Below are 24,783 nucleotides of genomic sequence, written 5' to 3' on the forward strand. Positions count from 1 at the left end.
ATTCCCGGCGGGGTCAGGGATTTTCTCTGCCTCGTGATGACTGGGTCTTGTGTGTTGTCCTTAGGTTAGTTAGGTTTAAGTAGTTCTAAGTTCTAGGGGACTGATGACCATAGCTGTTAAGTCCCATAGTGCTCAGAGCCATTTGAACCATTATTTTGTGATCCCGGGTCATATTAATAGCTATTTGCGTACATGGCCCGTGAATCTTCCTGAAAGGCTCATTTCGCAGGCAGACACGTTAGATAAAACCAAAATTCTGTAGCATATTCGACGACGCCCAATTTACTTCGTGGAAGCGTCTGCAAAATAAGGGACCAGGAGAAAAATTAGATCCCATCATACACTATACCAAGAATTCGCCTAACCGTATCCCATGTACGAACGGGAACGGTCTGAGAATGATCTGAAGGCACCACGAACCTTAAAAACGACTGTTATTTCTGTAAAGTTCCCTGTATAGACAAAACAGTCCTCCGAAGGAAAAACAAGTGCTGTATGCAGTAACATACACTCTGCAGTTGGCGCTGTACATAATGATAAAAGAATCCCTATTCCTGAATTTTCATAAAAGATTTTTGTGAGTTCTACTTAATACTCACCTGAAAATTAAAGAAAAGTTGACGTCGGGAGACAATGAGTACCTTCGGAGCAAATTATACTAGGTTCAAAAGGCGGCACAAAAAGAAACTTAATCAACGATCTAATAACAATAATAAAAGCGCAGCTTCTGGAATCCTGTTTAAAACAGCAGAAGTAGCCATACAGGTCCAAGAAACGGTCCATATTTGGCAGTAGAACTGAAGAAAGTCTGAAACACAGAGTTAGGCCACAAAGACACGTTCTTAAGATATTTGATATGTTTACGTTTTACGTTGTCAGATACTGTTGTAACTTCCTTTGCACGCTTTGTGGTTCTTTAGTGGATACAGGAGCGAGGAACAGATGCCGTTCGAGGACGGAGAATGCAGATTTTGATTTATTCTACATTTAATATCAATTAGCAAAAGTAGTACATAACTTTGTTTGCTGCAGTTGCAGTGTCAGTTGCTAACAGTAAGTTCGCATGTTGACATATATACAGATACAAAATCCCACAATTTATTCAGTCTTCACTACAATGACTATTCCGAAGATGACGAGCCCTGACCGCTTTTGAAGTCTGTAAATGGTATTAAATGGCAAACACGCAAAATGTGCTCTGTGCATCGATGTTTGACTTTAAATAGACCCGCCGCTGGAGCTCCGGAGAAAAGCTGCTTCCATGTCACTGGCAGCGACGTAAGCGTTCGTGGCAGCTCCGTCACGCCGCGGGGGTGGCAATAGCAAACGCGTTGGCGTCATTGGCGGTGCGCGTATTTTTAAGTGCGGCACACCGCACAACTTTTATGGTACTTTTATGGTACGTGGGAAAGCCTCCGCCGTGGTAAGTTACGTGGCTGGTTGCTTGATTGGAGGGGGGTGGGGGGTGGGGGGGCAGAGCAGACCAACTCGCGTCCCGACGTTGCGTTTTGCAAGCTCCAGGGAAAGTACCCCGGAAAACCAGGCGCAAGGGGCATCCGAGGGCACAGGTTGGAGGATTAAGGGTGCCGCTGACGGTACCGGCATCAATGTCCATCCTAGAAGCGTCCAGCGGCGTTGATGGCAACGGTGTCCTAGGTGGGTAGGCATCGATTCCAATCGGTGAGACGGTTGCAGGTGGAGGCACCCGCTCGGTTAGGTACGTAGGAGGCTGCGGCCGGGCGTGGCTGATTCACGGCGACCGAATGTTGTACATTGAAGTAATTCGAAACAGTTTGATCTACGGCAGGACCTCTGAACTCAAGGAGCCATAGCTGATTTTGTTGGCGCTAACGCGTGCATGTGCAACCGCGAGTAGTATACTGCACTCTGCCAGCTGATCTGAGAACAGCACTGAAATCTCATTAATGTTTCTTTTTGCTCTCGATATTGGACTTGGACGTTCGGGTGAAACTTCTTGGTGAAATCTCAAGCTGGGTCAGAGCGGTAAAGACGAAGCAAATGCTGCAAGGTCTGACGCCCATACAAACATTCTGCCGGCGAAATGTCAGGAGCAGGCAGAATTCGATATGAACTCAAGAACATCTGTAAGGCATTTTCACGTGAATGTGTGACATTTGAATGTTCGAACGAAACGTTCGGTCTCGCCGTTAGACCGTAGAGAGAATGATGCTTTCCTGACGTGCTGTATCCCATTTTGTTTGCCAAAGTGTGCAAATTCCTTTGAAGAGAAAGGAGGTCGCTTTTCACTAACAACTGCTTGCGGTAAACTTTCGAGAAAAGATACGGAAACAAGGGTCTTGGTAGTGCTGGCGGCATTCGTCGAAAGCATTGGAATAATTGAGGGGTCTTTGCTGTAGGCATCGACGATAATTAAACAACGCGTTTGCCGAAAGGGCAAGCAAACTCCACATGGAGGCGTTGCCATGGAGTATCAGAATTTGGCGAGGAGAAAACTTTTTGCTTGCAGTGGCATCATATTCCGCGCATGTGCTACAGTGTACCGTCACACGTTCTATTTGCTTGTCTAAGCCAAGCCACGTTGTAAGTAGGCTGTTTATGTTTTCTTATTGGTAACGCCACGCAGCGCTCTATATGAAAAATCACCGGCTGTGCTGTGTGCAGTCTGTGGGTAGTTTGCATTTTTGTCTGCCATTGTAGTGTTGGGCAGCGGCAGCTGGATGTGAACAGCGCGTAGCGTTGCGCAGTTGGAGGTGAGCCGCCAGCAGTGGTGGATGTGGGGAGAGAGATGGCGGAGTTTTGTAATTTGTCATGAACTGCTATATATATATATATATATATATATATATATATATATATATATATATATATATATATATATATATATTATGACTGTTAAGGTGAATACATTGTTTGTTCTCTATTAATATCTTTCATTTGCTAACTATCCCTATCAGTAGTTAGTGCCTTCCATAGTTTGAATCTTTTATTTAGCTGGCAGTAGTGGCGCCTGCTGTATTGCAGTAGCTTGAGTAGCGAAGATTTTTGTGAGGTAAGCGATTTGTGAAACGCATAGGTTAATGTTAGTCAGGGCCATTCTTTCGTAGGGATTTTTTGAAAGTCAGATTGCGTTGCGCTAAAAATACTGTGTGTCAGTTTAAGCACAGTCAGGTATAATTTATCAAAAGGGGACGTTTCATATGTCGACCCTTAGCCGAGGATACCTCACTGGAATCTTCTGATTTATTTCTTGTAGTTTGTGTAATTAGTGTAGCTTTTGTTTATTGCCAGCGCGTAATTATAGAGGGAATATCCATTGTAGTTGTAGTTTTTCATTGTTGTACAGTAAAACAGTTGTGGCATGCATGTAGATTTGCACCAAGTATTTCGCAGCTGCGCTTGCAGTTAAGTAGACATTATTTCCATTGCTATGTTATTTTATTTTGCTCTTCAAATTGTGCTTTTCTGTGTTGTCGTGTGAAATATTGTGACAATAATGGCGTGTGAAAAACGTAATACTAGGCTCCAAAGTAAACTGAGAAATGACAGTGAAAACGAAAGCAGTGTGTTAGCGCCACCGAGTAATGAATTAACTAATGATCAAAGTAGTAATTTGGTAATTGTGCATATGGAAATGGAGCGGGCGGCAAACAATGGCGTAGACAGTGAAACAATTAGAGAACAGGGAAGTATTATCGATCGGTCGGTCGACAACAGCCCGCCTCAGGAATCGGGAATGACAGGACACAATTTTGCAAATATTGTAGACTCAGGTTTTGGGTTCTCACCGTTTTCTCAAATGAGTCAAGACACATTTTCCGCTTGTCAAAATGTGAATGTTGCCGGTGCAAATTCACTGCCGAAAAGCACTGAGGAACATGTTCCAGACACCAGTGCATTGTTATTACAATTAATGCAACAAATGGAACAAAATCAGAGACAAACACAGCAACAGTTAGACTCAATGGAACAAAATCAGAGACAAACACAGCATAAGCTTCAAAAGTTAGACACAGTGGAACAAAATCTTAAAAAGTTAGACACAATGGAACAACACCAGAGACAAACACAGCAACAATTAGACGCAATGGAACAAAAGCTTCAAAAGTTAGACTCAGTGGAATATAAGCTTGAACAAACACGTGAAGATTTAACTACTGAGTTACATAACATCGAATCGAAATGTCAAAAAGTCTGTAATGACGTAAAAACACAAATTTGTGAGCATTTTCAACCTATTTTTTCGCGGCATGAAAATGCATTACAGAATCACGAAGCAGCCATAAAAGAACTGCAAACCATTGTTCATGAAAATCACGACACCTTGCAAGCTAAAATTGACTCAGTTGCATCTACCGATTCGGTTACGCAACTTGCAAAAACTCAGGAAAATTTAAAGGACACAGTAAATACTCTGAAACTTGGTTCAGAAAAACACACTGAGGAAATAAGTACACTATCGGAGAAAGTAGCCGAACTTTCGGATCAGTTCACTAACTTATCTACAAAGGTAGATGATGATCTCAATGACACAAGACCGGTAGTCTTTAATGACACAGAAGAGTGCGAACAAATTAGGAAATTCAAACAAAATCAGAATCAAATAAATACGCAACACCAAAGAGAAATCCGGGAAGTACAAGATCAGCTGACACAGGTAATACAAGAGTTACGTATTTCAGAGGACACTTGCGCCCCAATACGGGAAGAGGGACATAGAAATACGGAAAAGCTACAAAATAATAACACAGGGCATTTCGGAAACTATGAAAGAAATTGGCAAGGTGCACCGAATTTTGAAATGGAACCGCCGAAACGACGTAACAATGACTGATATGCTACTCGCCGACACGATGATTTTGATTATAAGCTGTTCATTACTACACGTAACTTCAAAACGTTTAAGAATTCTGCCAACGACATTCATCCACAAGCGTGGCTCCATCAATTCTCTCATTGTTTTCCTCCCAACTGGTCATTGGAGCACAGGTTAGAATGTATGTGTGGCTACTTGGAGAATGAACCAGCTGTAAGAATGCGATCGGTCATTCACGATTGTCACAGTGAAGGAGATTTTTATCATGCCTTCCTCACAGCATATTGGTCTCAAGCTACACAAGACCGAGTAAAACATAGCATCATAATGATGAAACATTTCGAAGAATCTGAATTTTCCAGTCTTGTGAAATATTTTGAAGACATGTTGCACAAGAATCAATATCTTTCAAACCCATACAGCCCTTCAGAACTCATCCGCATTTGCTTAATCAAATTACCTGAACATTTACGACATATTATTTTAGCAGGACGTTGCAAAGACGACATTTAAGCTTTTCAAGGACTCCTACAAGAATTAGAAATTGACACAGACAGTCGCCGGATGCGAAAACAGGAAAACAATCACTACACGTCACATACGTCACAATTCCGTGACGACAGAAACAATAACTGGACACGACAAGGCTATTCTTACAACGCAAATCGTGACCAAAACAGACACCACCCATATGACAAACACTGGCAGAGTAATAGTTACAGGGAAAGATCGCATTTCCGAAGTAATGAATATGACAGAGACAATCATAGAAACAGACAATATGGTAACCAGAACTATTATTATCACGGGAGACAGAATAACTTCAGACGCAACGGTCCACCGTGCAATGAAAATTCAGGGAGAAATTCTCCACCACTTGACCGACAAGAAAGAAACTATGGAATCTACCGACATGACGACAGACGATATGATCGTAACGACAGACCTGAATTGCATCAGAACTGGCGGGATTCAAACAGAGCTGGGCCCTCTCGGCAAGGCGAATTTGTAGAAGTTAGGTCTCCTAATCCCAATAACGACGCGCGCCAACAAAGGGACAGACAATGACTTGCACTGCGGGCAGCCGCGTTCGCCGGCTGGCTGGGAGAAAAATAACAGATGCTAACCTTGAGAAAAATTCCAGTATTCTTTACCGACATATACCACACGATGATTCCGTTGAAGCTGGAGCTCTGCATAGTAGTAAGAGTAAAGGCTTGCACCACATTTCACATGTAAAACCATTTATTGAAAGATGATCTGCTTTTTAACTTAGCCTTTGCCATAAAACTTTTCACTTCACATTTCTAGTATGCTTTGTCAGACTTAAGAAACTGTTAATATGCAACAATGTTTGAAATGAAATATCCAGTCAAGAACCAAGAGAACTTATTTAAACAGAAATTACGAATGCTTTGTTATTGTGAACAGACGACACAGTGTTATTGTGTGTGTACATTCTTGCTTGTTAGTTGCACGATTACATAACGACTATAAGGCTCACATACTTAGAACATATACCGGCACTGCTAATGAGATTTTCATGTAACATTTTGGTTTACTTGAAAAGACATTCTTTATTTGAAGTACTTTCTGTGGGATTAAAGATGACAGCTACACAATTATATCATGACGCTTCTAATGTGTGACACAATTTACATTGTTGCTTTTGTGCTGTATCTGCTTTATATCTGCACAGTTTTTTTGAATTCTTCTGGAAAGTAAAATATGTTTTAGTAGTAACTTTTGTGGTATAGCTACAATGAGACTGCCTTTTCCGTAGCACAACAATACATTACAGCACAGTACTTTCTTCATCATGGCAATAAGCGTAATAACTAAGATATCTATATGCAAAGCATTTCACTTTTGTTTATCATGAGGTAAGTACATTGACTTCTGCAGAACTTAGCTTTCGGAGGACGATAATTACGACACTTCCACAGAGATTATGTTGCAACAAGACGCTCATTTAGCACTACAGGGCACGTATTTGAGTGATTAATTTTGCACTTAAATCATTTATTTTTAAAGATATTTGGAGTACAATGATACAAAGGTTTTCCATGATACATTTCGTTCCATTGCTGTAATCTGTAACACCTGAGGGTATAATTAGATTGATCCTCAGGGGGGTAAACGCTTACTTTGTGTACCATGTGTTTGGCAAGCACAAGGAGCCCTAGCTAATATGGTATTTGCTTAAGCAACTTTACACATCAGTACCATATTTCTGTAACACACAAATTACACAGCTATCTGATCATTTAACTGAGAGAGACAAACATTTTTTTTACTACATCAGTGACACATGTTTACGCAATTCCACAGTTGGGTAACTTCACACTTATGAAATTGTATTTTGTCTGTACTTTGTGAACTGTTCATATTTTTTCGGCACCATTGTGATACTATGAGAGCTTTGAATGATGTATTTGGTAAGGGAGCATGATTTTAAAGTACGTTTGAGGCAGACGACACTTTTGACATGAACAGAGAATTTTTTTTAGGTTTTGATATTATTGGAGTAAGCTACGACGATTTTGAGATTTGACTGAGGTGTTATGATGTTATTATTATGATTACCATGTGTATTTTGCTGTTGAGGAATGTTTATGATCAATAAGCTGATGCTATATGAGGAATGTTTATTGTGATATCCATTTATTATGATGAAATATTGAAGAAGAGTCGACGAATAAGGTAACGAATAATGAGTAGTGGTTAGGGACGCTGATTTGTGAAAAAGGTTGTGGGAAACCAAGAATCGTACTTTAAGAGTTATGAAATGTGTGTAAATGCATGAATGTATCACAATGCCGATGAAAACGTTTTGAACACTGTTATATTTACAGGATTTTGTTTCTACAGATTTGTAACCCAAATTCTTGACCTGTGAAATATTTTTATATGAGACTGTCACTGTAGCGGAAACTGGTGTCGTAAATATTTCGGTAAGAAAGTTAAGTGACCACCTGCAGGTAATGTGTCATGGGCACCCAGCTGGGCGACAGTCGCCTGAGAAAAAAAAAAAGCCATTCGCGTGTGCCTTTCAGAGGTACAGGTGGAGAAAAAAAAGGGAGGCCATTATCCTCGCTATTGACATTCCTTTGTAGAAAGCATCGCAAAAACGACATGGTCGAACTTGAAAACATATTATTACACTGTGGAGCTCTTAATTTATGATATTTACTGAAATGCCTAATGAAATGACGAGAAATATTTTTATGTCTATACACCTGATTATGACTACTGTCTCTCTAGTTGAGAGATTTTTCTACTAACTTATGAAATGCCATATGGCTAATGAATGATGTTTCATGCCGTCCTTTGTACATATTTGCTCATTTTCTTTAATATCTAACTTCTAGCTGCACTGCAGCATTGGTTAAAATAAAATTTTATAGATGTACTAATATAAATATTTTCAGTCTACAGATCCAGTAAATAATAGTTTTGTGATATATTTCCAAAAAAAAATGAGGGAGCACAAAAAGATATTTCCCTTCACAGGAACTGCATACATAATTTTCTTTACAATACTTGTTAATTTATTTCATAGAATAAGTTTTTGTGGTGCACCACTTTAATTACATAGACATTAAGATGTGAATAGACATTTCCCTTGTCTGCATTGTTGTCTTTACTGTACTATTCTTTCTGCTTGAGCTTTGTCATGTTTAGATGCTGCTGCTGTTTGCCATGCATAGTGCTACTAAATTTCACTTTGTATTATTCTTTTAAGCCAGTTTTACTACTGATTTATTTTTCTTGTTTGCTGCTCATTGCCTTATATTAGTTGTAATTTATGCTGCTTGCTTTACCTTTTGTATTTTTTATCATTGCTGTTTGTGTTAATTGTTTTGTGCTGCTGCATTGCCTCATTCCTTAGTTTAGCATCTGAGCTCAGTAGATATAAGTTAGCTTAAGAGGGGTAGACTATATAAGAAACTGACTATGAAGAATAGGGAAAGAATGCATTGAGAAGTCATATGAAAAAGATTTGGGCCAAAATGAGTATTGTACAATGAGAAATAATTATTTTGAAAGAAATATGAATAGACTACAGGAAGGAGGTATAGATAGGACTTTTTGGGAATAATGATGAATGAAGGGAGATCTCCAAGAAGTAAGAAAGTTTTGTTTGCAAAATACTGCAGTAAAACAAACCCTGTCCTTTCCCCCTGTGTTATTCTGGCATGTGTTTGTGTACTCTTGTATATTTGTATTTTTCCTGTCTTTATGTGTTTAGCTAATAAGAGTCATATTGTAGAATTTTTCTGATAATATGTTATTTTCTTTGTAAAGATGTTTAGACATTATTTATTCTGTTTTGTTTCAATGCTCATGTGTGAAATTAATGTTTCGAAAACTATTCTCATTATTTTATTTATTTACTTATGTCATAATTCCTGTAACACTGATGTATATGTCTATTTCTATTCTTTTGTAAAGCCTGTTTTACTACAAATGTTATCTGTATTGTTATGTTCTTTAATGATGTATTTTGTACCTTTGTAATTGTATTTTCATGTTGTAAATTTATAATTGTATAGACACCAGTTCTTCAAATTAAGTTACATTTCATTGCACACGTTTCTGTTGATCATAGTATATGGACAATATGTGAGACGTAGGGACTGTTAGTGTTTGCACGAGCAAGGGACTGGATAACAGCATTGCTGGTTCTAAGGACAATTCCAAAAAACTTTGTGCGTGCACAAGTGGTGGTTTATGGACTTGCTATATTCTCTGCAAGACTCTTCAATGGTGATTGTGTACCTGCACAGTCGCAACAGATGGCTGCTGGCCGTCTCTACAAGGACTACAGTGGGTCTGCGTCTTTGCTGACTCACCAGTACCATTATTTCTACAAGGCTCTGAGCACTATGGGACTCAACTGCTGTGGTTATCAGTCCCCTAGAACTTAGAATTACTTAAACCTAACTAACCTAAGGACATCACACACATCCATGCCCGAGGCGGGATTCGAACCTGCGACAGTAGCAGTCGCACGGTTCCGGACTGCGCGCCTAGAACCGCGAGACCACCGCGGCCGGCTTCTACAAGGGCTGCAGTGGGTCTGCACCTCTGGTGGCCCACCAATACCGTAATCTCTACTCTTCAAAACTTCGACTGACTCTGCTGTGGGTTTGCTCTGTTGTGGCCCATTACCTGTCAGCATGTCAAGAGTCAGCACTGTCTTTCTGTTGGAAGGACAACACTACTTCTTCAAGACTGCATGGAAATCCACTACTTCTGTGTGCAATTTCTTTTACTAATGAGACTTTGTGAAAAAAAACCTGTAATTACTATTATGATGAATGATCAGAACTATCTTTATGGACTGTGAGAAAATTTTAGCTTTTGACCAACATTGTATCAATAAGTGTGTGCATTTGATTTCGTTGTTATTGTAATTACGATTATGAAAAATTTTAACCAATATGTATTGCCCAGTGCCCAAAACAATTTGCAAAATTTTTTGTGGGGAGCATGGGGGCTATGTAAGTAGGCTTTTTATGTTTTCTTATTGGTAACGCCACGCAGCGCTCTATATGAAAAATCACTGGCTGTGCTGTGTGCAGTCTGTGGGTAATTTGCATTGTTGTCTGCCATTGTAGTGTTGGGCAGCGGCAGCTGGATGTGAACAGCGCGTAGCGTTGCGCAGTTGGAGGTGAGCCGCCAGCAGTGGTGGATGTGGGGAGAGAGATGGCGGAGTTTTGTAATTTGTCATGAACTGCTATATATATTATGACTGTTAAGGTAAATACATTGTTTGTTCTCTATTAATATCTTTCATTTGCTAACTATCCCTATCAGTAGTTAGTGCCTTCCATAGTTTGAATCTTTTATTTAGCTGGCAGTAGTGGCGCCTGCTGTATTGCAGTAGTTCGAGTAACCAAGATTTTTGTGAGGTAAGCGATTTGTGAAACGCATAGGTTAAAGTTAGTCAGGGCCATTCTTTCGTAGGGATTTTTTGAAAGTCAGATTGCGTTGCGCTAAAAATACTGTGTGTCAGTTTAAGCACAGTCAGGTATAATTTATCAAAAGGGGACGTTTCAACGTAAAATGTTGGCACGCCAGCTGCTTACTGCAAACTGTTCCCCGGTGACCTCTGTGTAGAAGACTTAACAGCTGCTCTTACGACAACGCGGGTATTAACACTCTTGTGTGTTCGTTAGGCGTGTGAAGCAGTATCACATTATACAGTGGGGATAAATTGTTTCGGTGCACAAAATATCTTTTCACTGACGGTCGGAAATACATTTCTGTCAGTGCGGTCTCCTCTGCATTAACCGAGCGGTCTAAGGCGCTACAGTCATGGACTGTGCGGCTGGTCCCGGCGGAGGTTCGAGTCCTCCGTCGGGCATGGGTGTGTGTGTTTGTCCTTAGGATAATTTAGGTTAAGTAGTGTGTAAGCTTTGGGAATGATGACCTTAGCAGTTAAGTCCCATAAGATTTAACACACACACACATTTATTTGAAACTGAGACGTTGAAAATTGTGGTGCTGGACTGGGATTCGAATTCGATTTCACTGTGTTCCCCAAGATTGCAAACTCTTGTAGGCCTCCTCAAAAGGCAGCTATCTGGTTTAGAATCCTGATCAGCACAAAATATTCATTATTTCATTTCAAGCCCTAGCATGTGCACTCCGAACTATTAGTGAAAAATAGTTGCATTTTCAGCGTTTCTTCGTGCGTTGTCAGCTGTAACGTATTTGTTTCAACTCACAGCCACACGATGAGCTTTTCATCACAACATTACCATATCAAACGTTTCCTTACATCTTTTCAAGTTCAAGCATTCCTGTCCATCCTACTGGTGAAAACGGATTTGGGTTTGACGTTACGTTCGTTGTGATCACCAACGACGATATGTTGTGGGTTCAATTTCTAGCCAGCAGAGTATTTTCCATCACATCATTGAAAGTACAAACATGCCACTCCTATCCATTATTGGAGAAGAATTTGACAGTTAAAGTGTCTTCATGACCACGTGTGCGGGGTTTGAATTCCATTCAGCACAGAACTTTTCGTCGCCTGATGTTTAGCTAAACATGCGCACATCTCGCTACTGGTGAACCAACAATAGCTATTTATCGTCTGTTCCTGGCTAGAAAACGATGGCGCTAGATGCTGGGTTCGAATCCCAGTCAGGCAAAAACAATTCTATCGTCATTTAAGGTTCCAACATCTCGCTATTGATGAAACCATTTGATATTTAACTTCTGATTTTAGGTACTTAGTTAAAAATCCGATTAGGTGCTGGGTTCGCATCCCTGTCACAAGCTTTACATGATGGCATTTGAATTTTAAACATGAGCATACCTTGATCCTTGTGAATGAAACCATATTGAACGTCGTTGGGGATAGTTCCCACGAAGGTAACAGTTATGAGAGGATTCCCAGTTCAGTACAAACATTTTCGTCATATATTTTCGGGATCTGAATTGATAACTGATACTGGTGCAAACGTCTGTACTTCACGTCTCTTTATGCCTAGTGATCGGGTCTCAATAAGGCACAAACAAAGCTTAGCTTGGTTAGCAATGGCTATAGGTGCTGGGTTTGAATCCAGGTCGAGAGCGACGACGTTGGTCATGTTCATTTAAAGTTCAAATTTGTGTACACGTAGCTGTTAATGTGTTACGAGAACAATGATATTACTGGTGATCGCTGTTAATGTTCAGATTTCCGTAGAGTGATTGTTGCCGTTAATTGCGTTTTATAACTGGTTCGTCCAATATCCAGTTTCCAGAGCCACTCGCCGTTGAGCGACGTTCAGCACGTGGATGGAAAACCTTTTCGAGAGCGAAAAACTTTTTACCAATTGCCGTACACTTTGTAACTCCATATATTGTCTCAAGTATTTAATTTTGACTAAGGATTACTGTACGATATATATAAAATAATCCGTTTTCTCAGAAGTTTTGGAATGTCACTTGTTGTAATTAAGGTTAGTTTATGAGTGTTATGGGGTGTCTCATGGCTAAGAACGTGTTTTTTTAATATGTTTTGTATGACGATATTAGTTGACGCTTGGACTGACTGCCATGAAGACCTTTGATCTCCAGTAGTCTCTTGTGGTACCCATTGTTTGCAGTCAAATGACTGTACCCCACGGGGTTTTGGTGTGTAGAGGACCTGCAACACAGCTACATTATGTGGGTTGTATTCGGCAGTGACCCACTCTTTTTGCTGTCAAGTGTACATTCACAGAAAAGAATATATGGTAACTTCCTTTGCACGCTTTGTGGTTCTGTAGTGGATACAGGAGCAAGGAACAGATGTGGTTCGTGGACAGAAAATTCAGTTATTAATTTGTTCTACATTTAGCACCAAATAGTAAAAGAAACGCATAACTCTGTTTGCTTTGGCTGCAGCGTCGGTTGCTAACAAAAAATGGTTCAAATGGCTCTGAGCACTATGGGACTCAACTGCTGAGGTCATTAGTCCCCTAGAACTTAGAACTAGTTAAACCTAACTAACCTAAGGACATCACAAACATCCATGCCCGAGGCAGGATTCGAACCTGCGACCGTAGCGGTCTTGCGGTTCCAGACTGCAGCGCCTTTAACCGCACGGCCACTTCGGCCGGCGGTTGCTAACAGTAGATATGAATGTAGAAATATATAAAGATACAAAGGTTTACAATTCAGTCTGTCCTCAGAACAATGATTATTCCGCAGATGACGACATGAGACCGCTATGAAAGTCTTTAAATGCTATGGAATGGCAAACGCTCAAAATGTGTTCTGTGCATCGATGTATGAACTTCAGCAGACCTCTGGCAAGGGAATGCTTGCATATCATTGGCAGTGGCGTAAGCAAAATTGGAAATTTGTGGTAAGGACTATGAGACCAAACTGCTAAGGTCATCGGTCCCTGGGCTTACACACTAATTAATCTAACTTAACGTGACTTACGCTAAGGACAACACATAGGCACCCATGTCCTATGGAGGAGTCGAACCTCCAACGGGGAAGCCGTGCGGACCGTGACAAGACGCCCTTAGACTACGCAGCCACCCCGCGCGGTGTGGCGTAAGCGTTCGTGGCAGCGCCCTCGTACCGCGGAGTTGGCTGCAAGCAGCGCAGCGGCGTGACTGGCGCGGCAAACGTTCGAAGAGCGGCCGATCGGATAGCGGGCGGTACCCCAGACACATACAGTAAATATCATTTGTCAAAACTGAGAACCAGTCGAAAAACGTAAGTTTCATTTCCGGGTTCTGTGCTACAAAAAATCATAAAGAATCAATTTCTGTATTCAGCATATTTTTAGCTAGCTTCAAATGTGGAAAAGATTTTGAGAGAATATCACTGAGTCTTTCAGCCTAATACGACAACAATAGATCTTGTAGCTGTTCTGAGGCACTACGTAGACATGACGAAGGTCTTTGATAATACTAACAGGACAGAAGTGTTATGAAATAGCCGGCCGCTGGTGGCCGAGCGGTTCTGGCGCTACAGTCTGGAACCGCGCTACCGCTACGGTCGCAGGTTCGAATCCTGCCTCGGGCATGGATGTGTGTGTTGTCCTTAGGTTAGTTAGGTTTAAGTAGTTCTAAGTTCTAGGGGACTTATGACCTCAGCAGTTGAGTCCCATAGTGCTCAGAGCCATTTGAGCCATTTTTTTGTTACGGAATATATTACTTCCTGGTATTCATCGAAATACGTTTCACTCAATCGAGCGTCCTTGACTGGTCCAGAAGCTGCTGTACGGGGTTGGAAATTAAATACATCCTTTGTTATTAGCAAACTATTCACTCAATGGTAAGTACTATTACAATGCTTTTCAGTCTGATTCTTCTTACCAGTCATTCGGTAACATAAAATACCTGGTTATATAGACACAAAATTAACATAGATAAAGAGTAGTACTTACAATGTAGCTATTATGATCAGATTTTTTTTTTTTTTTTTTTTTTTTTTTTTTTTACATTTCTCCGTCTTTGAAAGAGCGAGATGCATGGTTAGTCAAGGCTTATGAATATAGTCGTTGCGGGACCTTAATAGAGGATTTGGCTGCTGCCAATGAACAGTTGGAAGCTGCATGGATAGCAGTTGTCCGGCTTCATTGGCCGCTGCGAATAGCGCTGATGATTGAATGGAGGGCAGTATGCAGTTGTCGCAAATACGACGCTTTAGTTTGTTGAGTATACGAAGCAGTGTTACGGTGATCTCGTCACTGCAATTAGAGCTCAAAGCACGGCACTTGCCGATGATGGTTCGTGACGATAGGCGAGTCCTAAGAAAAAAGACAGTCTGTTGTGATTTGCTGCAAATAGCAAACATGTTGTAACCTCATGTACTGTTAAATTAGCATTGTAATAGCCAATAGTGCCCGAATAATATACTGCCAGAAAAGAAAAAAAAAATTGTACACCTAAAAAAAGACGTCGATTGTGATTCGATGACGGCGTATGCCACCAAGCGGTTAGTACATGTACTGATAACGATTTCAACGTTGTCTACCAAGAGATAGCGTAGTTGCACAGCTATCAGAGCGCCATCAAAGTCTACCTTTTTTACAGGGACTCCTCACAGCCAGAACGCTTGGAAGACGGAATGGTGGGAGGACACGATGTCCACTTTTCTCCGCCAACATAAATCGTAATGGGCTGCTGTCAGAGCCTGAGGCAATCCACGTTGAGAAACAACTACCCCATTGCTTAAGGGGCTCCGGAACGCCCTATACTTGCAATGTTAAAATAACGCTTATAAATTACATCTTTCCTCACAAAGTATTTGAGGTAGGAAGTTGAACTTTTTACAGATTATTTATTGGAATATGGGCTTCAACTTAACACAGGGATTTTACAAAATTTTAGTTCAGTTATTAAAGATGATTTTTTTTCAATTGTAATGAAAATTCACAACATTTTTTTGCAATTTTTTATTTATATATTCAAAAATATACAGTTTTTTGGAAAAAGGCTGTGTTAAATTATGCAGAAGGTACTGTGTAACATTTACTGAAAGTTTGAAACAAATATGTTTGGAAGATCCTTAGAAAACATGTAATTAGTATGAGAAAATAAAAGTTTTGGGAATCGAGTGACAAAGATTGGATTAACAACTTTTTAGTGCATTCCAGGTCCATAGGATGGATTATCTTCATCCTCTGCAAACTCCTCCTCCAGCTTCCTCTTGTTCCTCCTCCTGTTTACTCTTGCTTGTATTTCTAGACTCTTTACAGCCCTGTCTGCAGCCCGAAGGCGTTTCTTGTCTAAAGCAAGCATCGTTCGTACCATGTTAGAACCTATCTTCATTCCCATATTTCTAAATACCTTTGGCTTTCCAACATTTCTCCTTTTCTTAAAAGCCTTCAGAGGATTTCTAATAACTTTACTTTTACTCATTATTATACTTCAACAAAACAGAGACTCAAGAAACAGAATTAATTACGAATATTTTCGAGATAACGACAGAGTAAATAAACATGAAACAATCGACAATCACACCAGCGATATATATTGAACCATCACAGGTTAGCCACAACACATACTTTATCTCACATCACTAAAATGTACCTGATGAACACGGACGTTAATAATAACACCATTTGACAGCAGTTTAACAGCGCCACAGTGGGTCACGCCCATGTAGAACACATTTCAAAAAAAAATTAAAAATAGTTGTAGTCTTCGGAATTGAATAAATTATATATCTATTAAAAGGTAATAGTCTGCAGATTCAGAAAACGCAAAAAAGTAAAAATTGAACTTTTCATGATTTTGAGCCTTTCCGGAGCCCCTTAACTTATCAAGCTGTCCGTATGGTAGAAGCTGTGACCTACACGTCTGAAGCTCTAGACGTCCAGGACTTCACTACTGTTGAACTTCAGGATGAAAGCGAAATTCTAACTGCCGTCGCCGTTTTCAGGAAGAGACCATATCTTACTGCCCTTTACCTTACGTACCCGGCAGAAGTCCAACGGAACCTCCGGCGGAAACGTAGTCAGTAAGCTCTCGCATTTGACGGCATCTTAAACGCACACCTCTGTCGGCTCCCATACAGAAGCTGCTGGTCTTATTCACCAGAATTCCTAACCGCTGTCTCACGCCTGGCCTGTTTCCTTCACAGTGAAAGCCAAACTGACTGCAATCACCAAGCCATCGGAGGATCCGACGGTCCCTACCAACAACAGGCCCATTAGCCTTTTGAAAACCATGGCGAAGATCCTGCACTCTTTGATCTTCCACCGCATACCCCAGCTTCTGGCGGCGGCTGGGAAAATCCGTCCAGAACAGTTCGGTTTCACTTCACATCCGTCAGACGAGCTGCAAGTTTTTAGGATCACAGAACACGTCATCAAGGCCTTAACTGTACCATGTCGACGGCAGCGGTTTTCGTGGACGTGCAAAATGCTTACGACACGAATTGGCAGGACAATTTCTCTACTGTTTCCCTCGCAAGTAGTAAGTGGGAAGAAATAACATCGAAAAGTTTCCGTGCAAACTCAGATTTCTGCCTATATAGGTGGGAGTCAACAAAATAGTTCGGCATTGGGAGGAGAAAGCTGGTGATTGAAATTTCGTGAAAAGGTTTTGCTGCAACTTGAAATGCCTACTTTTTTTAGTGATTGCCGCCTCAATCCGCTTATCGTATCGGTGATACTCTCTTCTCTATTTCGTGATAACATAAAACGAGCTGTCCTTCTTTGAACGCAGTAAGTCAAGTACTTAAGTTAGAAACAGTGAGAGCATATACGTCTTGATACAGCACAATTCATGACGTGTAATTTACACAGACTATTTTTATCCAATATTTGAGATTGAGAGCATTTAGACTGGAACAAATCTTACACATGATTTCAAACCTTTTCTAAAATTTTTCTCATTGTCACACTCCAAAAAGTAATGTTTCTCCAAGTTCATACAGCGATGTACTACTTTTTAGGTCGACTGTGACTCGCATGGCACTGTAGCGCCATTCTTTGAGAATCTTCGCTTACACGTGTGTGCAAGTGGGGTTCCCTAGGGTTGTACCAGCCATTGCTGAAGAGTTCCGGTACTCTGGGTTGGTTCGTATTTCTTACTTGTGTGTCTTATGCTCTTAGGAAACAGTTCCTGATCTACAATGTTCGAGTTATCGAAGGTATCGAAACAAACGAATCGCTCAAAATGAAGATGTGTTGATCTTGCCTTATTGTAAATTATATCCACTGTGTTAGTGTAGCAGGATGTATTACTTCCAGGGCAGGTGTTGTTTGGTTGTGGAGTAACGAGGAGCAAGTGCAGAATCAGCGCTGTGTGTAGCCGTGACCCACAAATTGTCCCGTTCTTATTTCACACGATCTTGTTTCTAGCACACACTTGTTAGTGTGCTCCACAGCAGTTTTTCTTAAAACACAAGTATCAGTCTAAAATCACAGTCGGGAATTTTAGAGCCCAGACAGCTTTCTTCTCAGGTTGACTACATGTCTGCTCTTGATGTGGAAAGCACAAGTCTATATTTTAGATGGATTTGTACCCAACTGCTTACTCCTATAACAAGGAAGGGAACCCAAGATACAATTTTTGTTGCAAGAACTCAGATCTTTCTCCTAGATCGTTATAAAATTAATGCATAACATATTGAAGAACAGCAAAAGCTGAGGTTTTAGTTAATGATTTTATTTCTGGAAAGCACTACTCTGTATTTTCGAAGAATTCGGAACCAGTTGATTCCTTCTGTAGATATGCAAGGAAACTGAAACAAAATTTTTGTGAGGAAACAAAACCAAAGAAAGTAAGAACCCACAAATTTCTTTCTCAGCTATGATATAATTAATGCAAGACTTTTGAAAAAAACTGATAATGTTTCCAGATTGAGATTTTCACTCTGCAGCGGAGTGTGCACTGATATGAAACTTCCTGGCAGATTAAAACTGTGTGCCGGATCGAGAATCGAACTCGTAATCTTTACCTTTCGCGGGCAGTTGCGCTACAGTCTGAGCTACCCAAGTACGACTCACGGCCCGTCCTCACAGCTTTACTTCTGACAGGTTCCGAGTTCGAGTCTCGGGCTGGCACACAGTTTTAAACTGCCAGTAAGTTTCACTGATGTTATTTCTGCCACAGACACGAAGCTCGATTAGCAGCTGCTTGTGAGTATCCGTGTCAAAAGTCTTCTGGAAATCTAGAAATCTGTAATCAGCTTCAGATCCCTCGTCGATAGAAACCACTACTTCATGTGAATAAAGAGATGTATTTCACGAGAGCAATCTCTTCGGAGTAGTGTCGGTTACGTTTGAACAAGATCGGTTTCCTCGTGGATATTCATAATCACAGTAGGTGAAATGACACCACTGTGTTCGGCTACCACACCCTTCCGCCTCTGCGGCCGCAGCCCCCGTTATTCCGTTGAAACAGGCGCGCCCCTAATATCCAAGCCTGGCGTCGATTACTCTCGGGCCGTGACTAAGGCCCTGGGCCCCGGCTCGCAGCACGCGAGCAGACACGTGCGTGCGCGGGCCGCGGGACAGTTGTCGCCTCGGCGGGCGATAAGCGGGCTCGCGCCGACATTTTACAAATGGAGCTCTTAAGGAAATGGGCCCGCTTTAAAACGCGCCGGCGCGCGGCGCGCCAGCTATCTCAAAACGCGCGTGAAACGCCGCCGGCAGCGCCGCTCCGTCACCTGGCCGCGACCCGCGGCTGGCGCCAGTGATAATGCGTGAGGCGAACGGCCGCCGAAGTGGACCTGCGCATCGCTGTTAAGGAAATTAACAGGAAGCGCGTCCTCTGCAGAGACCTCTCCGAGTAGCTGCCTGGTGCCTACGTGAGGGTGGATGGGCACTCAAAGTGAGTCACAAAGGCGCTGCAGCGATTATCGTAACTGTTACGACAGAAGTTGTCATATCCGCTTATGTACTGCAGCAATAGCTATGACATAGCTAAGGCACGGTATCCATTTACAGCAGTACATCTATTAAAACAGCTCGTTATTAAGCAATACAGCCATTGTTCTATGGCAACATTACTTAAAGCACCGGCGGTAATTAGCCGAACGTTTTATGATGAAAACTCCACAGGCCGAAGGCATAATAGATATTTCCTACGCTAGAAGCGAGGGAAAAAGGCGAAAGTTAAAACCGACGTTAGTACCGAGAGAGAGGAATTCGTAGAAGAATGGGGAAGAAGTGGCCGTGGTTTTCTTAATACGGTGCTAAGAGGGACGTTCCGAAAGTAAGTTTCCTCATTGTTTTTGAAAGCGAAGAGGATACACCAGGTGACATAAACGAATGCCATATGGATAAACTCTCCTTGCTGGTTCAAAACCGAGCGATGTGGTGCAGTGGTTACCAAACTGTATTCGCATTCGGTAGGGCGACGTTTCAAGCCCGCGTCCGGGCATCCTGATTTAGATTTTAAGTGTTTTCCCAAAATCGCTTCAGGCAGATGACTGATCGATTCCTTTGAAAGGATATGGCCGATTTCCTTCTCCATCCTTGACACTATCTGAGCTTCTGCTCCGTCTGTAATGACCTGGATGTCGACGGGACGTTAAACCCGATCTTCCTCCTTCCCGGTTCAACGACGGAAGGGGCGTCAGTGGAGGAGGAATAACGCATGCGCAGAGCGCCGAAGAAGAGAGAGAAGCAGCAGATCGGCGTGTCAGAGGTTATTCGAGTAACAACGGCAAAGGAACATGGACTGCCAACGTGGTCGCCAATGGAATTGCGTGCTGTTTTCCGGTGTGAATGGGACGACAACGCAAAATCACACACAGCATGGCTCACACAGGATCAGATTCGTTGCTTCAGAATAGAGAGACTCTATCATCGGGCCTACAGTTCCGGAAAAGAATTTTCCACGTTGGAAATCACGTAACTCCGACGTAATGCACTGATAACTACGCAGAACACTGTTCTGACCGTGAAGACACTTGGGACGTATGGAAGACATTGTACACGTACTGTTCGTCGACAAATATAACAGCACAACCTGGAGGCTTGGCTAGCATCTGCATGTATGTTCAAGCATGCATTTCGCGCCACTTTTCCGTATTTTTGTCCAACTTCTGTATGTTGGTTGTTGCGTACGGAGGTCAGTCTAGACAAAAGTAGAAGTGCATAAAAAATGGTTCAAATGGGTCTAAGCACTATGGGACAAAACATCTGAGGTCATGAGTCCCCTAGACTTACAACTACTTAAACCTAACTAACCTAAGGACATCACACACATCCATGCCCGAGGAAGGATTCGAACCTGCGAGCGCAGCAGCAGCGCGGTTGCGGACTGAAGCTCCTAGAACCACTGAGCCACAGCGAAGTAGATGTGCAAAGGCTATTCACACGCATATTACGTTAATTTCAGTTGACGAGCGTCGTACGCTGGAACTGATGTGCACTAAACTACGCCATGCAAAAACACACCGCATGCTCACCATGTAGTCGAGTATGACTGCAACTGACCCTGCGGCTTTTGCTAGAATATTAACTTCAGTCATGAGAATTGAACGTTATAATTTGTGTGAAAACTTTAACGATAGAGATATCGATCCTCTACTTGAAGGATCGAATCTGCACTCACGCTCACAACGTTTCCATCGACAGTTGATCTCGACTGCTGTGGACTGAACTCACTAAAACGTATTCTTCGATGGTTATCCCGAAAGAAGTGAGCTTCCCTTAGTTACGAATGTTAATTTTTATTTTTAGGTAACGAGAATTGTCTTATTCTAATGGCATTTGTGTCAAATTTCTTATTTTTCAGTAAGTATTAAAATTCTTCTGAGTTAGGGGTCGATCCGCCAGACAGAAGATAAGCATTGTTCTAGAAACGTCCTCCAGTGTTGCATAGAGTGACCTCTTTGCAGGGATTTCACAGAACTTAGTAAAATTGTACAATGTGGATTCCCTGTCCAAATGCAGGGAGCGTGCCAAAGGCTTTCCTTATTTTATCCACAATGACACTGGGCAGGGTGAGGCGTTCAGGTATCATGAGGTTACATGTTCCCAGATACTCTTCTTTCCAGGGCGTTTGTCATATTTACATTATACGATGGAGTTTCAAATTGATTGTAGCGTACGACGTTTAAGATCAGTCCAGTATCGATAAAAGAATCCAGAATGCAAACTACTGCATCCCAGAATACGTTGCCTATAACTTCCAGAGCGGATCGCACCGCCTGTTCCCTTTCTTTGCTCCGAAGCGTATCTAAATCGTACTATTCCATGCTATAAAGTTATGTTTCAGGTTCATAATGATAGAGTCGACTTTAATTGCTGTCACAATAGAAATAGTCTTCTTCATATCGAAATCTCTGACGAACACTTTAACTGATGGTTCTTGTCAGAATTTTATCGTCTTCGGCCAATAAAGGTGGTCTTATTGGCACAAACATTTCACTAATCCTGGCGATGAATAGTATCCCGCAATGTACAATGTGCTATTGCAAGTTTTGAATTGTTTTTATTCACAGGGACGCACCACCTTTGGTGATTATCTTGTTAGTTCCTTCTTGTTAAGCCGGCCGGTGTGGCCGTGCGGTTCTAGGCGCTTCAGTCTGGAACCGCGTGACCGCTACGGTCGCAGGTTCGAATCCTGCCTCGGGCATGGATATGTGTGATGTCCTTAGGTTAGTTAGGTTTAATTAGTTCTAAGTTCTAGGGGACTGATGACCACAGATGTTAAGTGCCATAGTGCACAGAGCCATTTGAACCATATGAACCTTCTTGTTATACACTGACGAAAAAAAAATCACGACACCAAGGAGGAGTCGTGCGACATAAACGACAGTTGGTAGGCGTTTTTCTGCATCTGAAAGATGGTGTCTGCTCCAATTTGGCACCTGTCGCATAAGAGTGGCGCCAGTTGCGCCACTGTGAAGATGCAAATCAAGTTTGCTTTACGAACACGCTGTAATAATAGTGAACGTTAGTTACCTTAGAAACTCGACGTGGTGAACTGATGTTGGTCAAGAATGCCTTTGAGGCGACAAGGACGTCATTATCTACACCTCATTGACTTTGAACGAGACTGTGTGATAGGGTAACGAGAAGCTGAGTATTACTTCTGCGATAGTGCAGCAAGACTAGGCAGAAATGTAGCCGCTATACCTGATTGCTGGCAGAAGAGTTCACGAGAATGTACAGTAAAAAGAGCAGGCTCTGCTCAGCTGGGCCTGCCTGGGTGGCCGAGCGGTTCTAGGCGCTACAGTCTAGAACCGCGCGACCGCTACGGTCGCAGGTTCTAATCCTGGCTCGGGCACGGATGTTAGTGATGTCCTTAGGTTAGTTAGGTTTAAGTAGTTCCAAGTTCTAAGGGACTGATGACCTCAGAAGTTAAGTCCCATAGTCCTCAGAGCATTTTTTTTTTTTTTTCTTTTTTGTCAGCTGTGTGGCACTACCGAGAGAGAAGACAATCGTGTTTCGCGTATGGCTCTGAGGCATCGTACTGCACCTGCAGCAACAATTCGAGCAGCAGCTGGCACCACAGTGACACAACGAACTGTTACAGATCGATTACTTCAAGCACAGATCCGATCCTGGAGCCCTTCTCACGATGGTAGGAGCACTCTCGTGGTTATCCCGCGCACCCTCACTGCAAATCTGTACACCAGTCTGGTGATTAGACCTTTTGTGCTGCCATAATGAACAGCACACCAGGGGGCGTTTCCGAACTGTATCACGCTAGCCCACATACCGCTGTTGTAACTCAACATTCTCTACACAGTGGAGACATGTTGCCTTTGCCTAATCCATCACCAAATATGTCTCCAAACAGACATGTCTGGGACATCATCGGACGACAACTCCTGTATCATCCACAACCAATGTTAACCGTCCCTATTGTACGACCAAGTGCTACAGGCATCACCCCCCCCCCCCCCTCTACTCCCTAAAAACTAACATCCGGCACCTGTGCAACACAATGCATGCTGATTTTCATCTTTCATGCAACATTCTGGTGGTTACACCGATTATTAATGTACCAACATTTGCGATGTCTGATCTCGAATTGACATTAACTTGTGATCTTGCAATGTTAATCACTCAAATGATTTTTTCGATCAGTGGATATGTGATGTTTGTTCTTTCTGACATGTCCGACACATCAGAATTAGGGAAATTAGCTGCAGTGGCACTGATTTAACTGTGCGGTGAAAGATGAAAATTTTCACTACAGCAGGATTCGAATTGGGAACTCCTGGTTAGTAGGCAGATGCGCTGACGACTATGCCATATGGACACAGTGGACATCGCAACTTCACAGACTACACTTGCACGCCTTCTGTCACACACAAATTCTCAATTATCCACACACTAATGATGTAGTGCCCCTTGCCCATTATGCTTACTACTTCCGGCATTTCACCGATTCCCGCAAGTGTTGAATACTCCATCAGTAGTGTAGCGCTTAACACAGTCACGTCGATTAAATATTTGGGCGTAACATTGCAGAGCGATATGAAGTGGGACAAGCATGTAATGGCAGTTGTGGGGAAGGCGGATAGTCGTCTTCGTTTCATTGGTAGAATTTTGGGAAGATGTGGTTCATCTGTAAAGAAGACCGCTTATGAAACACTAATAGGACCTATTCTTGAGTACTGCTCGAGCGTTTGGGATCCCTATCAGGTCGGATTGAGGGAGGACATAGAAGCAATTCAGAGGCGGGCTGCTAGATTTGTTACTGGTAGGTTTGAATATCACGCAAGTGTTACGGAAATGCTTCAGGAACTCGGGTGGGAGTCTCTGGAGGAAAGGAGGCGTTCTTTTCGTGGATCGCTACTGAGGAAATTTAGAGAACCAGCATTTGAGTCTGACTGCAGTGCAATTTTACTGCCGCCAACTTATATTTCGCGGAAAGACCACAAAGATAAGAGATATTAGGGCTCGTACAGAGGCATATAGGCAGTCATTTTTCCCTCGTTCTGGAGTGGAACAGGGAGAGAAGATGCTAGTTGTGGTACGAGGTACCCTCCGCCACGCACCGTATGGTGGATTGCGGAGTATGTATGTAGATGTAGATGTAGATGCGTTCGAGCATGGTGTACGT

This window comes from Schistocerca nitens, chromosome 1, assembly GCF_023898315.1.
Source record: "Schistocerca nitens isolate TAMUIC-IGC-003100 chromosome 1, iqSchNite1.1, whole genome shotgun sequence".
NCBI classification, from domain to species: domain Eukaryota; kingdom Metazoa; phylum Arthropoda; class Insecta; order Orthoptera; family Acrididae; genus Schistocerca; species Schistocerca nitens.